We start from the raw sequence: 13,905 nt of genomic DNA, 5'->3' as shown, positions 1-13,905 counted from the left end.
ACAAAATCCAATAGTTACATTGAAAGAAAAAATGTCTGGAGAACAGAAAATCTTGGTTCTAGAGTTGTACAATTTTAGACTTGGACTTAGAAGCTATTTAATCTAGTGTTTTCCAAACGGGTCTGATTATAAACATCAGGTTCTTAAGCAGAAAAATACAGATTTCTGGGTCCATCTCCACTTATAATGAATCAGAATCTCTAGGGAAGAAGTGTCCATTTGAATTGTTTTGTTGGTTTTCATATGGAAGGAAAGTGAGGCCCAGGAAGTTGATGACTTTTCTAGGGCCACAGAACTGATTATTGACATGTTGGAACTAGAACCCAGCTTCCACAGAGCTGCGTGCTTTCCTTCTGGGATCACATAATAATGTCCTAGTAGAGTGAGACCAGGACTGACCCTTTGTCCCTCTATCTCTGATAAATCATGTCAAGACCTGCAAATGATTTTACCCCTTAACAATGAAAAGAAGATGTAATTTTAAAATTACCTTGGATGTACAGTAAAAGCAGCATTCCCATAATCAATCATCCAAAATCACGGGGTTATTTGGAGCTATTTGAAGGAAAGTAAATTGAAAACATGTTGTTAAACAATGCACCAAAGAGTTATCAAATCATAAACATCTAGATTACTTTAACATGTTGATTATTCCACATTTAGGGTCTCCTTACAAAGCAACTCTGGCCATGAAGAGACCTGGAAAATTCAATGAATCCCTTTCTAAGTTGTTAACTGTACTGAGTTGAATCATTTGGCTATGTGGGAACATATGTTAAAGTAAAAAAAAAACTATATATTATAAATATATTCTTTTTGGAGCTATTATTCACACTTTTCACTAAGCAGAAGACACAGAGGCCTGCTATTCGGACATGTCTCTGAGGATACAGAAATAGTTTGGGGAGTACAGTGGTATAATATTGAACACATTAAAATCTATCTGGAGCTTTGGAAATCAAATATACAGACATTCCATAATGACTCTTGGGTTTTAGCATAATTCCTGAACCTGAAAATTCATAACTAAATAATGGCAGGACATTTATGACATAAATGCCTTAAACCATTTGTTTATTATTATATGTGGATTTTGAGTTATGTTTAAGAAAATTGAAAGCCTACCCTTCCTTTTTTTTTCCATTTTGGGAGAGTGGTACACCAATTACCTTTGAGAGACTGTTTTTCTCCCTGGAAGAGAGCTAAACCAGGACTGAAGTGTACGTCAAGGCATCCATTTGGTTATCAAATCTGTGATCATGCGCTCTTGTTAAACTAAACCAAATTAAATTAATATTTGTTGAAAAATAAATGATGTAATTCGTGAAGAACTCTGTTTTACTCCCAGGATGGTGGCCTGTTTCTTCAAAGTAGCCTGTGAGAAAACAAAGTCTGAAATAGTTCTTTAAACTGAAAAGAGGAAATTGTTTTGAGTGTGGCAGGTGTCTAGAAGGATCACTACCCTTGAGTGATCTCTGATCTCGGGGTCATCGTTATAAGACTAAATTATATATGCAATTTTCCTGAGACCAAATTCAATGACTGAACTCTAAAATTAATCTGGATATTATTTCTTCTTGGAGTTCTAAAACAAGGCCAGGGAAGATTAGAAGCCACTCCTCTGACTGAGATGCATCCTCTGACTTTTCTTGGAATGGATTCCTTATGTGGACACAATGTGATTTGAATTGCATCTGGTTACTGTTTTTAGAAAATTTTGTTGAAATTCAAATGGAGCCTGTGTACTGTGAGCTGATTTATCAGTGCCTGCCCATGTGAGAACCAGAAAGGAACTAGGAGGTGTAACTGTGGGGAGGCCGCTCTGGGGGTCTTTCATCTAGGTTACCTATTAAAGAGGCAGGTCCCCAGGCCGGAAGGAGCAAATGCAGTACACTCCCAGAGGGAAAAGCCTTCTCTTGAGGCTCTGAGAACTGCTAGAGAAGAAACAGCAGCAGTATAGTGGAACAAAGACAGAATTTGAAATCAAACACAGCTAAATCTTAAGCCTAACTCCACCATGTATGAGATATATGACTTTTTTTATTAAGTTTTATAACCTCTCTGAGCCTCAGTTTTCCTACTGGAAAAATAGGAGTAATATTGCCTGCTTTGTTGCGATATAAGAATTAACAGGGGACTTTATGTATCTGACATCTGGTAGGTCCTCAAAAATTGAAAAAAAAAAAGCACATCTGCAATCACCTTATCAGCAATGAACATATATTGAATATTTATTATGGGTCAAGCACTATACTCCTTTACCTCCTGTTGATATCTACTTGGACACCTAGCATTAGTGGATACTCAAAAATAGGTCATAAACTGACAAAACGATAGATGAGTCTCCTTTTCCTATTGACGTTCTTTGGCCACGAAAGGACAAACAGGCAAGACCAGAGGGGAAACGTCCACGTGTTCTGCTGCGGATCCCTCAGTGCACGCAAAGATATGTGTTTCCGGGGGAACGATCCCCTCATCACTTCAGTTGCCTGCTCTTGGGTGGATTGCAATGCCCTGTTACTGGGGTAGTAGCCTTCATTTCGTGTACTGTGATCTTGCTTCTTCTGAATTCAGAGGGTAAAAACTGAAACACCATCTAAAAATGTCAGGTTCTATTTTGCTTCAAGAGCTCCTGAGGGCTGGGCAGAGGTTTTGCAGTTTCACCACAGGCATTTACAAGGGCCGCACACTTTGGCAGAACTAAGTCTCCAGATAGCCTAACCTCTCCAGACCTAGAATGCAGCTGAATCTTAGGGGTCGTGAAAGGGGGAGTTTCTGGGGGGTCCTGAAAAAGACTAAGTCAACCTTGGTTCATCATCATACTATGCTCAAATCACCACCCCCCACCCCCGCCCCCGGCCCCATAGTCAGGGCTTGCTTGGTTTCTGGTTTCAAAATGAAATTTTCACACGGCCCAAATCTCAACCCACCCTAATTTAAAGAAACAGGCACTTGGCATGTGATACAGATAGATCAGCAGTTGCTCATATACAGCTGTGCACATCTGGCACACAGGTATGTGATTTTGCATGAAGATAAATTGTGTGGGGACCAAACGCACAGTTGTTAAACTAAAAATGAATCGCTTCTTGGAAGCAATCTTCCTGCACAGCAGGGACTCTGTGTGAGCTTGATCCTTTTCATTAGGCCTTTCTCAGAAAGCACAGCCTTCTCCAGAAGGCCTAGGATGGAGGAGGGGGCATGCCTACACCTGCAGTTGGCTCTTTGTTGCTCCCCTCAAACAACACTTGGACATAACCTCTGACTGCCATGATTGGACAGCCTTCCCAAGGGAGTTACTCAGAGCCCAGGAGAAAGGAAGAGGCCAGATCCTTCATTGTACTGCTTCACTTTCCATAAATAATGTTGCATTCAGGAGCCTATTCTTCAGGGAGCGTTCTTTTGTACACCATTGCTGAAGGATCCAGGTGTATTACCAAACTTGATGGACCAAGAAGTCTTCCTCCCTTGGGGGCCTCTTGGAGTCAGTGGTGTCTATCCCTGTGTGCACATCTTGCCTGTAACTCACATACTGGTAACTCATGGGAGCACTGCATGCTCAAATGCTGTTCAGATCAGCTGGCTCCACTTGAAGGTGCTTTGCTGGCACTTTAGGGGAAACAGAAAGAATGAATCCTGCTCTAGGCAATCTCCTGGATTCCATGAAGCACCATGCTGAATCAATGGGATCAATGACTAAGGCTGATATCGAATGTTCCATTCCAGGCTTAGTTTCACAATTTCAATAATAGGAAGTTGCTAGGTGTTACTAGGGGTTTGCACAAATGAATCAGTGACTTTGAAGGAGATTTTTCTTATCTTTCTTTTAGTGTGGTAATAATGTAAGCAAGGCTCTACCAAATTTACTTTTATTCTTATTTATCTCCCTATCCCACTCTGCCCTTAATTCTTTCCTCCTTATCTATTTATTTCTCAAAACAAACAACAAATCCAATAGGTGAAGGGAAAATTGCAATGGCTTCAGAGGGAAATATAAACTACACCTTATCCCACTTGAGTTAGAGTAATAGATTAACTGTAATATGTATTCTGCAGTATTGCATATGCTGTGTCTTTTGTCTGTTTATTTTTTTACCCTTTCCTAGATTGGTAAACCCTAGATTATTCCTTATAGCTCAACTCAGTTCTCACCTCTTTTATGACTCCTTCTCACATGGGAGATGATTTTATTCTCTATGCTACTATTATACTGCATGCATACCTGTCTGCTAGCAGCACACCACTTTGTGATTGCCTGTTTCCATGTCTGCTTTCCCACCACAGTGTGGGCCTCTCCACAGCAGGGATTATCTGTTTCTTTCTATTTCCAACACTGAGCCCTATTTTAATAAATATATACCTGGCAAATGAATACCAATGCTATTCTTTCTTTTCCTGAATAACTTTGTTAGAACACGAGGTATTCCTCCTTTGTGAACTCCATGATAACCCAGGATGAGAATATAAAGGGTCCTCCATAAAGCTGCTCTGGACCTGACCCAGACAGCAAACAAAAAACAGCCATATTCCGAGGTAGCCTGCAACTGCCAGAATTACCTGGGATCTGCCTCAGGGGGTCCTGGCAAGGGATAAAATAAGAGGAAACATGTGAATAAAAACAGGACTGATTATCTTTGTTCTTAAGGAAAAGAAAATGCAAGTATTTTCAGGCCTCAATGCTGAGACCAGGGTGAGAGTACAGAGGTGCATGTCATTGTGGGAGCTACCAGAGGTGTTTGAAACTAGCCACTGCAAGAGCTCCCTGGTGGGACTCTCAGTCAAGGAATTATCAATAGCAAAGTCTCCCAAAGGTCTGTCTCTATCAGCGCTCTTCATTTGCCCATTTGTCCAACCTTGCCTTGCATTGGTAGTTTGTAATACTCTTGAATCCCAGAATGAGCAAAAGCTTTGAGTGGGGAGGTTTGTCTTTTGCAGAACCTAATATAAATTCTATACTCACATGGCAACAGAAAGCTGAGCAGAATCAAGAAGTATATATACATATATATCACACATATATCATACATGTGATATATACGATAAATAATACACACACATACACACACACACACACAGTTTGCCAGTTGTTTTTCCATCTAGTCTAGTTTTTATTATATGAATAAGACTCAAAAATACTTACCAAAATTAATGACTGATAAAATAGTCAATCTCCCTCTTCCTGGTAGAAGAATGTTATCTTAGGGCCCAACAGTATAATAAAATCGCATTATTGGGATAGCTCAGAGAAGAGGGTTTCTAAGATGGGCTTCTCACAGTTTCTTGCCTTGACTCCGAAAACGCTGGTGCTGCTCTGCTTTGCTCCCTTGTCCCTGTTCTTCACATCCGAGCTCCTGTTCTGTCCCACCCAGCCTCTATGGCAGGATTCCCTGAAGCAGCCTGCCTCTCTCCCCACATGATCTGCGTGGTGGCCAGGACCAACACATCGGGGGGACTGTCCTGTTCCTTACAATGTGTGGGAAAGACACAGACAACTGGAGGGAAGGGAAGAAAGAATCACACCACAGCTCTACGATGGCTTCTGTGGAAAAGTACATGTGGGAAATATAACCCTCTGTAGAGGTGACCAGAATGTTTAGTCATATAGAATTTTTTAATTGCTATGTCACCCAACTAAAAAACAGCCTGCATTTTCAACTGAGGGAATAAAAAGCCTGGTTGCTTATGTGCAGGCAAATGATGACTTCCTGTGCACTTTCTCCTGGCCTCGTCAGTGCCTCAGTACAAAAAAACTCAAAACTGTTACCAGTAGCAGGAAGGCAATAGGAAAACAATGAAGATTAGGAGAGAAAGGAGCAACATACTAGACTTGGAGTTAAAAAGTTGGAATTTTATGAAATTTTTTACTCTGTTACTTCAAAAAAGTCCCTTCCCTACCTGAGCCTAAGTTTCTTTAAATATAAAATGAGAAAAATTAGCCATACAATTCCAATATGCCAGTATGTTTCCTTTTTAATTTTTTCATCTTCTATGATCTTTAAAAAACTATTTTTGTAGAAACTGAAATTTGTGTTTCCATTGCTATAATTCTGGGTTTATATTTTTTCTTATTTACAGAAATTTTGTTCAGAAAGATATTTTTGTGTTGGATTAACTTTCAAACCAACGACCAAGTGTGCTCCCTAGAAGCCATTTGAATCTGGGTGTGCCTCATACCCAAAACTAAGCCTGTTTTCATGTTTGTGTTACTGATCCATCTAGTGTAGGTGTTCGTTAAGTTCTTGCTAACTAAAATAATCAATCATCTTATAAAAACAACATTGACAAATGTTATTTCTAAAAGTTCAGGCTATAGTGAAAAATCCTCAACATCCTGTGGTTGAAAGCACTTGGTCCACTGTTAACTATTTTTATGAATTAGTTTCAGGAGGCCTCCTCTGTTGACAAAAGATACTCATTATCAACTGGGTTTGCTGGGCTGGGACTATTTCAGGCATCTGCAAAAGTACCATCTTCCAGATTTACATGGCACTTTTGTGACACTTACCAATCATATCTTTTGGTCCAAACCACATCATTCTAAACCTCCAAAACTCGTCTGTTTCTTAGTAAATTGGGTGGACATTGTAAGCTTCTTTCTTCTATTTCTGGGAATGCAAAAATTCCAAGAGTATGTCAAGTACAGGGCATATTTGTAATCAGGTATTATGAAATCCTGCTTTGGATAGGGGTGGAGTCAGTAGTTATCTATCCCTACTGACTTTCATTAGTAGTTGATAAAAGCAAGATAAATTATCAGAAAAGCCCATGATGTGAAGTGCTATATGAAGAACTTATTTCCAATTCTAATCATATATGGCCCTGGTAACTTCTTACGCCTGGAACTCAACTCCCAAAACACATAAAGGTATTTGGTCCATTGAAGTAGACTGATATAGAGTTCCCTTTTTCATCTCCCATCATCTTCACTCACCTTGATGACATAATATTCTTTGCCTTCTCATTAGCAATCAAACTATTCATGATTATGTCCCACAGATCACTGTCAAAACTACTTTCTAGAGAAAAAAGTCTGAAAATCCATTATGATGAGGAATGGATGACTGAAGGAATGTTAACATGAGACACAGGAGTAGTGGCATCATAGTAGAGAAAAAAGTGTTAAGTGGAAGGAACGGTGACATTACAAGATGGTGGCTATTGGCTGGAGAAAAGGACATAGAGCCCCAAAGCCTATGCTAACTCTGGAGGACGTAAAACACTAGAGAGTCATGTCTGCCAATGTTGGGCGAGGAGTAGTTCTGGTGCATGTGAGCCCCTCGGTTCTATAAATAAACTTAGCAAGACCTGCATGTGTTTTCCTAGTGAGCCTGCTTCCTTATAACAGAATTTCTGCTGCCCCTGCAGTCCCTGCTGGTGTTAACTTCCTTTTGGCAAGCAACCCCACGGTCTTCTTGGGGAGATGTCATGTGTGCCTCCTATAGCAGGACCAGGGCCATTTGTCTGTTCACTTCCAAAAACTCAGGCAGAAGGAGGTCCTCTGTGCTCTAGTTGCAGAATGGGGTGCCTGTCTCTAGATGTCTAAACAAACAATTCTGAGTTGAAATGTCTTTAAGAAGCTGCTACTGTGAGGGCATTATCCATCATCTCCTAAAACACAGTTTAAAGTACTATGTGTGGTCTTATTCCCTTGGGTTTATTTGGCCTAGAATTTAATTAAGGACTTTCGGGAGAAAATGATGTGAGACAACTGGAGGGTCCCAACAAGTATGTTTTACATATGCATAACTGTATAATCCACAAATTTGTTTTTATTTTTGAAAAATCTCAGTGAGAATAAACAAAGCAGAGAGCATAATAAATGGTGTCTTTGTTATAAGGAAACCAGGAAGATTGCACTGGCCATTTGTTTCCTTCTGGGACCTAGGATGAGACAGTCTGCCCATCATGCAGTTGGCAGAATGGGATCCAGTCAACCCCAGAGGCACCTTCCCATTACAATCCATAGCTGTACCAGTTGTCCTCAGTTTTGAAAAAGCTATTATAACCTCAACCCATCTACACACAGATAAGGCCAATATCCCTAGAAATGATACCTAGGGGAACCTACATCCTATTCCTACAAATCGGAAACCTGTGTGCTTCTTCTAAGTGGCAGCAGCTCCGTGAAATGGAGAATGTCTGGCAGCATTAAGGACCCTGGTCATGGGATAGGGCACCGTCACTTGAGATATGTCAACAGCTTTTTTTTATTTAATGAATAGAAAAAACATTTGAAACACTAGTTATAAAGAAATAAACTTGAACTTACTTTATTTATTCATTGCCAAGTCAGGAAAATATAGTAGACGTACTTTAATGGTTCATACTCTTGTGAGTGTGAGAATTCCTTTATGGTATCAAAATACTTCAAAGCCTGTAGCCCCAATTGTGGTTGTTTAACTTTTAGTGCTTTGTTTGAAATAAATTAACTTTAGATAAATTAGCATTTTGTTTTATCTCAATAGCATCTGCATTCATTTTAAGGCACTCATTTGTATGTGGAAAATGTAATTTATTCAGACTACAGATAATATTTGGTTGCTTTGAGAATGAACAGATTATTTGTGTTAATTCTGCAGTTTCCAGAGACCACTGGGAATCATGAAGACCTGACTTTCACTCTGGACTTCACCCAAGCACAACTAAGTTTCTCACGATGTATTATGAAGACTGGAGAAATAAAGGCTGACGTTGACATGATGGGTGCATATTAAGTAGACCAACTACTTTCAAAAGTGCTGATGATTGCTGGGGAAGAAAGGATGGGTCTCTGATGAGGAGCTATGAGCTCTACGCTTTGGTCTCTCCTCTTCCATTCTTGTTCTGCCACTGACTCAGTGCATGGCCTGGGAAATGTCATTTTTGCCCTCTTAGCCTTTGGTTCTTCATATGAGACAGGGCAGGTAGAATGTAAATTAGAACAGCAGTTCTAAATCTTTTGATTTATAAATCTTGAACTTTTTACAAATGCTTTGATTCATTTTTCTAGAAAATACTTATACACACAAAATTGACCTACCATTCCAGGGACTCATGGATCTTCTGAAGCCATGATCAGAAACTCTCAAGGTGATGAACGTTTAAATACTCCCCAGCAAGGACGGGGCAGTGTTAGGGAGTCAAAGACATGACTATGGAGCTGTGGTGATTTCACTTTTATTTCAAGCACCTCTTTTGCAGAAAGTAATGGGAGCCAGTCCCTGGGAGACATCTGGAAAGCATGTCGCCTGACCTCCAGCTGGGTTTGGTTTCAGTCTGTTCCAACTGGTGACCCTGCAGTGCTCTTTCTCTTTCCTAACCCAGACATTCTCTGTCTCCCTGTCTGAGCTGGGCCCTTCCTGGCCTTTCAGGAATGGTGTGCCAAAGACAAGGCAACTCCACCCTGAGAAGGGTCTTACAGCACTGCCTTGTATTACAAGGGCTCCTTCAGTGGACTCTAAGAAATTCATTCCCTCCCTTGCCACTGAATTTGATTCCCTTTCCAAAGCCCTCTTCATACTTTATGGAAAGGATTCTTTTTACAGCCACCAACCAAACAGAGTATGTTGGCCATTCAGAAGTGGAGTCAAGTCAGGGAGAGAAAGCACAGCTATGCATACTGGCATCTTCTGGCTTCCAAGCCAGCTGCAGAACTACATGATCAACATCGCGTGAGGGAGAAATGGGGTTGAGTAGAATGCCCTTTCTCATCTCTGGTCTCACTCGTTTGGGTTTATACCAGTCCTCTTGTCATCGATCGTGAGCAGCATTTCTTAGAATCTCTTTTGGCCATTCTTTTATCATTACCTATAGCTGTGTTGTCCAGTGCAGCAGTCACTAGTCACATGTGACTATTTAAATTTATTAAAATTAAAACTTTAGCTCCTCAGTTGCACTAGCCACACTTCAAGTGCTCAATAGTCACATATGGCTAGTGGCTGTTGGACCAGACAGCACACATCTAGAACATTCACATCTTCACAGAAAGTTGTATCAGACACCAATGACATATATGCCTTCAGTAAGTAAACACTCCCTGCCAGCACCTGACTGAGATTCGAAAGTGTAAAAATGATTGAGATGAGATTCTGCCCTCAAGAGGCTCATGGGTTGTGGAGGAGGCAGACATGAAATTATATCGTCATAAAACTCTGAGCTTCCGAGGGAGACAGGAAGTAGGTATTCCAGGCAGAGATAACAGTAGGTACAAAGGCACAGAAGAGTAAAAATATGACGTGTTCAGAGAAGGGGACATTGCTGCCTGTTCACATGTAGATTATATGTGTCTCATGAGTAAACAGGTGGTGAGAGTGATGACTAACCAAGGTGGGAAAGTAGACTAAGATCAGGTTTGATGAAATCCTGTCTGCCATGTCCATTTGGTAGTTGTTTTGTAAAGGATAATTTATCAGAACTTCACCTGTAACTAGTTTTGATTTCCTAGAATTTGGTTCCTTAAATTAAATACCCTTTGCCCCATCTCGTCAGGATCTTATGACAGAATCTTTTAAATAATTTTGAATCCTGAGCTCCTGTCCTCTCTGTGGCACATCTTCTTCTTCTTCCAGGCACTGCCCTCAGGTTCACATCTCTCATTGCCACATCCTATGGTCACTGGAAGATGTAATAATGTACAGATATTTGTGTTTAGCTAAGCAAAGATGTCCCTTAAATTGACAATAAGGTTGATGACCACAAGCAAAATGAAACAGGGCAATGCCTCCAAAGAATCAGTTAGCTAACTGTGACAACAGGATCAAGGAAAACTGTGGAAGGACAGGTGGAAAAGACGCTTGCAGAATGCTCTTCAGGAGGCACTCCTGCAGCTCACTGTGGCAAACACATGCACTTTTCTTTCAAACTACATAAATCCTCACAACTGAGGTTGAGGTTCGTTTCTGCTTGTCCTAAATGTATCTCGATAACCAGTAAAGATGCATACCATAAAACCGTTCAAGAAACATTAATGGAGCATCTACTAAGTGTCAGACTCTTGCTGCCTTCAATGAAGACCAACTTCATGGGTCTGTGATGACCATGGGTCATGATCCTGACCTCTGGGATATTCATGATAGATTTCAAAACCCTTCCAGTGCTATCTTCTGCAGTCTCAACATATCCCTGCTAGGTAGATAAGACCAAATTTTTATCCCTGTTTTTACAGATTGCAAAATTAAAGTCCAGGGACACAAAGTCATATCCCAGTATTGCATTGAACAAGGGAGCTAGAGTCAGCTCCAGTATTTCCAATATAGGCTCTTAGAGGTTTCCTCAGAAGGCAAGTTAAATAATTACAGAAAACTCCCCTAAAATTACTTTTTCCTAATATGTTGGGAAAAAACACCAAATATGAGGCAAAAAATACTAGGAGATTCTTGATGATTGCATTTGCTTAAAAACAGATACAATATTCTCAGCAGTTCAAAGCTCCAAACACTTGTAATGATCAACAAAAGCTGAAAGCTGATTTCTTTTGAAAATCATCAAGATTAAAGTGGTCAGGTGGCCACAACCATTCAGAGCCTTCCTGTTGCACCAAAGAAAAGAAAGAACTTGATGAGTTTACATGCTTTTTTGAAAGCATTCATTTTATTTTAATGAAAAGAAATACACATCTCTCTTTTCTCATTTCAGTGGATCAGAAGAGTTTGTGGCAAAAATCATACTGGCCAACACTGAGCCAATGCTGCAAGAGCAGATGCTAAATAAAGAAATCTGTTTTGAGCCTTTATTGAATTGTAACTGCACACTTGCAAATAAATCCCAGTGCATGTTGTTTTAATTAATGTAAATAATAAGATAACAGTTGGTTATGGTGGCCTAACCAACCATACAGTTAAGCATTCATTTGTTTTCAATTATAGTTTCAAATATATTCAACTGAATACAGCTTAAGTGGTAATTACATTCTTTACAAGTTCCTAATAATCCCTGGAATGGCCACTCTAATAAAAATTTGCTTCTAATGGGTACATGTTCTGCTTGCTCACATGTCAAGGCCAGTGGAGTCATTAGGAACAACAGCCGTCCAAGTGTCTGTCTGGAGATTTAGACTTCTGTCCAAAGCCCACACATGAACCACTCACTGTGTACTTAATATGGGAAGCAGCATGGTCATTTGATTGTGGTTTTATGCTCTTTCCCAGGAATGCTTCTCAGGGGGGCAATTCTGCTATTGGAGAGTGGCTATTTGTCATTTCCTATCAGATGAAGCCTTGGACAGACCCTACAGGAGGATGCAAGGGGCTTCACTCAGCCATCCTGGCTACAGGAATTTTACTTCATTTTAAGATAGTCACTGACCTCCACCCAAATTTCCAGGATATCAATCTGTGTTTAATGGGCGGCTGGTTGTACGACTAAAGTAGCCACAGCATTCCAATCAAGGGAAATATGTCTGGGTGCACACATAGATTGATAAATTGCTTTTAATGTTTTGAGTCAGGAAAAAAAATATCTAACGTTATATGTTCCCTTTCTTTTCTCTTCTTTCAATAATACTCTACTGTGTCTCTCTTCCTCAATTTTCCTTCCTCCCATGCTCCTTTTTCCTTTTTTCTCTTCCTTGTCCCTTCCTCTCTATCTTCCCTATGGGAGAATTTCAGAGGAAAGAAGAGACAGAAGTTGCTTTGCAGATAAGAGTGCCCATGTTGGGTGATTCTGAGCTGTATCATTTCCTCAACTGTCATTCCAACATTCATGTGTCATTCTAGTGGTGCAATTCTGCTGCTCTGGTTCTGGAGAGCAACTATAATTGAAATGCTTGGCAGATTTTTATTTTCAGCATCTACTTGAAATTGAGAGGAAGCCGATGAGAACTGTGCCCAGAAAGAGAAAAGCATATCTCATAGATAAGAAGGGATGTCACCCCCTAATATTAAGAGGACAACCCTAGAAGTAAACATGAACCTACTGCTAGCCCTGCTTTTCTAAAGGAAAAGATTCACATTTATGCAGTAAATATATACTAAACAAAGGGAAGTAGAAATAGTCAAGAAGAACAGATGACAGAAAGGTATATGTACTCGTAACAAACTTGACAGTGCTCTCTCTAGTAAGCCATGGCAATGCTTGGGTAATTGTTGGGTTTGGATATAAATTTCAAAAGGCAAAGTCGGCCATATTTTGTACCTAATAGCATGTTTAAATAAATCCTTCCTCCTTGATTTGTCAGTTCCATACTTGAGAGGCTGCTGGTAGAAGGGGTGCTGGTTCTATTTGGCCCTGTTATTGAGTGACTATGGGAGCGTGTATAATTACCTTCTCCTATATGGGTCTTGTTTTCTCCTCTTTTAACTGATCATCTTAAAGGCACCTCTCACCTCTGACAATTGCCATTTCATTAAATTACAGTTCAGATTAATAAAGCTTCTCATGACTGACGTGCTTTAACAATCCAGTCTTTCCTCAGCAGTGAGCCATCGGTTAGTAATTTGGGCGGATGTACATGTATCAGAAACTTTACAGAGAAGGGCCATGCATCATAGAGAGAAATAGGAGACATACATTTAAGGCTTCTACCCACCTCAAACTTCCAGAATTCTGTGGTACTTCTGTCTAACCATAGTTCATTCCTGCCTTGTGCTTCTCCACTACCTTGTGCTATGAGACTTTAACAACTTCAAAAAGAGTGGAGGAGCCCTATAGAAAATCCTGGCAATGGCTGCAAACTTGCAGAAGCCAGGCAAGTGCCAGAAAGACAGTATGGGGATAACTCCTACCAGTTTGTGAATATTCAGTCTCCCTCTTAGTGCCCAAACTATGCCACGACCATTACCACAGAACATGGTAGTTCACATGGTGTTTTCCAACCTTGTCCCAACCACTGGAATTTCATTTAGTTCTAATTTGAATAAGACTACATTCAGTGCATAGATTCTAATTTGGACTAGACTAAATTGTCTCTTCCCAATCTTTTCAGCCTTC

At 40.2% G+C, this 13,905-nt stretch overlaps 1 long non-coding RNA gene across 1 annotated transcript in view; it reads right to left on the bottom strand.

The window, feature by feature from the left end:
• The window catches only part of LOC105533070, a 40,283-nt gene extending 39,469 nt beyond the window's left edge, over positions 1 to 814 (bottom strand). The window contains exon 1 of the long non-coding RNA XR_001005075.1: positions 491 to 814. This is a non-coding gene — a long non-coding RNA (uncharacterized LOC105533070). The remainder of the gene's footprint in view (positions 1 to 490) is intronic.
• Positions 815 to 13,905: the final 13,091 nt, after the last annotated feature.

The sequence above is a fragment of the Mandrillus leucophaeus genome, unplaced genomic scaffold (assembly GCF_000951045.1).
Source record: "Mandrillus leucophaeus isolate KB7577 unplaced genomic scaffold, Mleu.le_1.0 Scaffold122, whole genome shotgun sequence".
Lineage (NCBI taxonomy): Eukaryota > Metazoa > Chordata > Mammalia > Primates > Cercopithecidae > Mandrillus > Mandrillus leucophaeus.
Note: the sequence above shows the minus strand (reverse complement) of the source record. Positions and strands in the feature narration are given on the sequence as shown.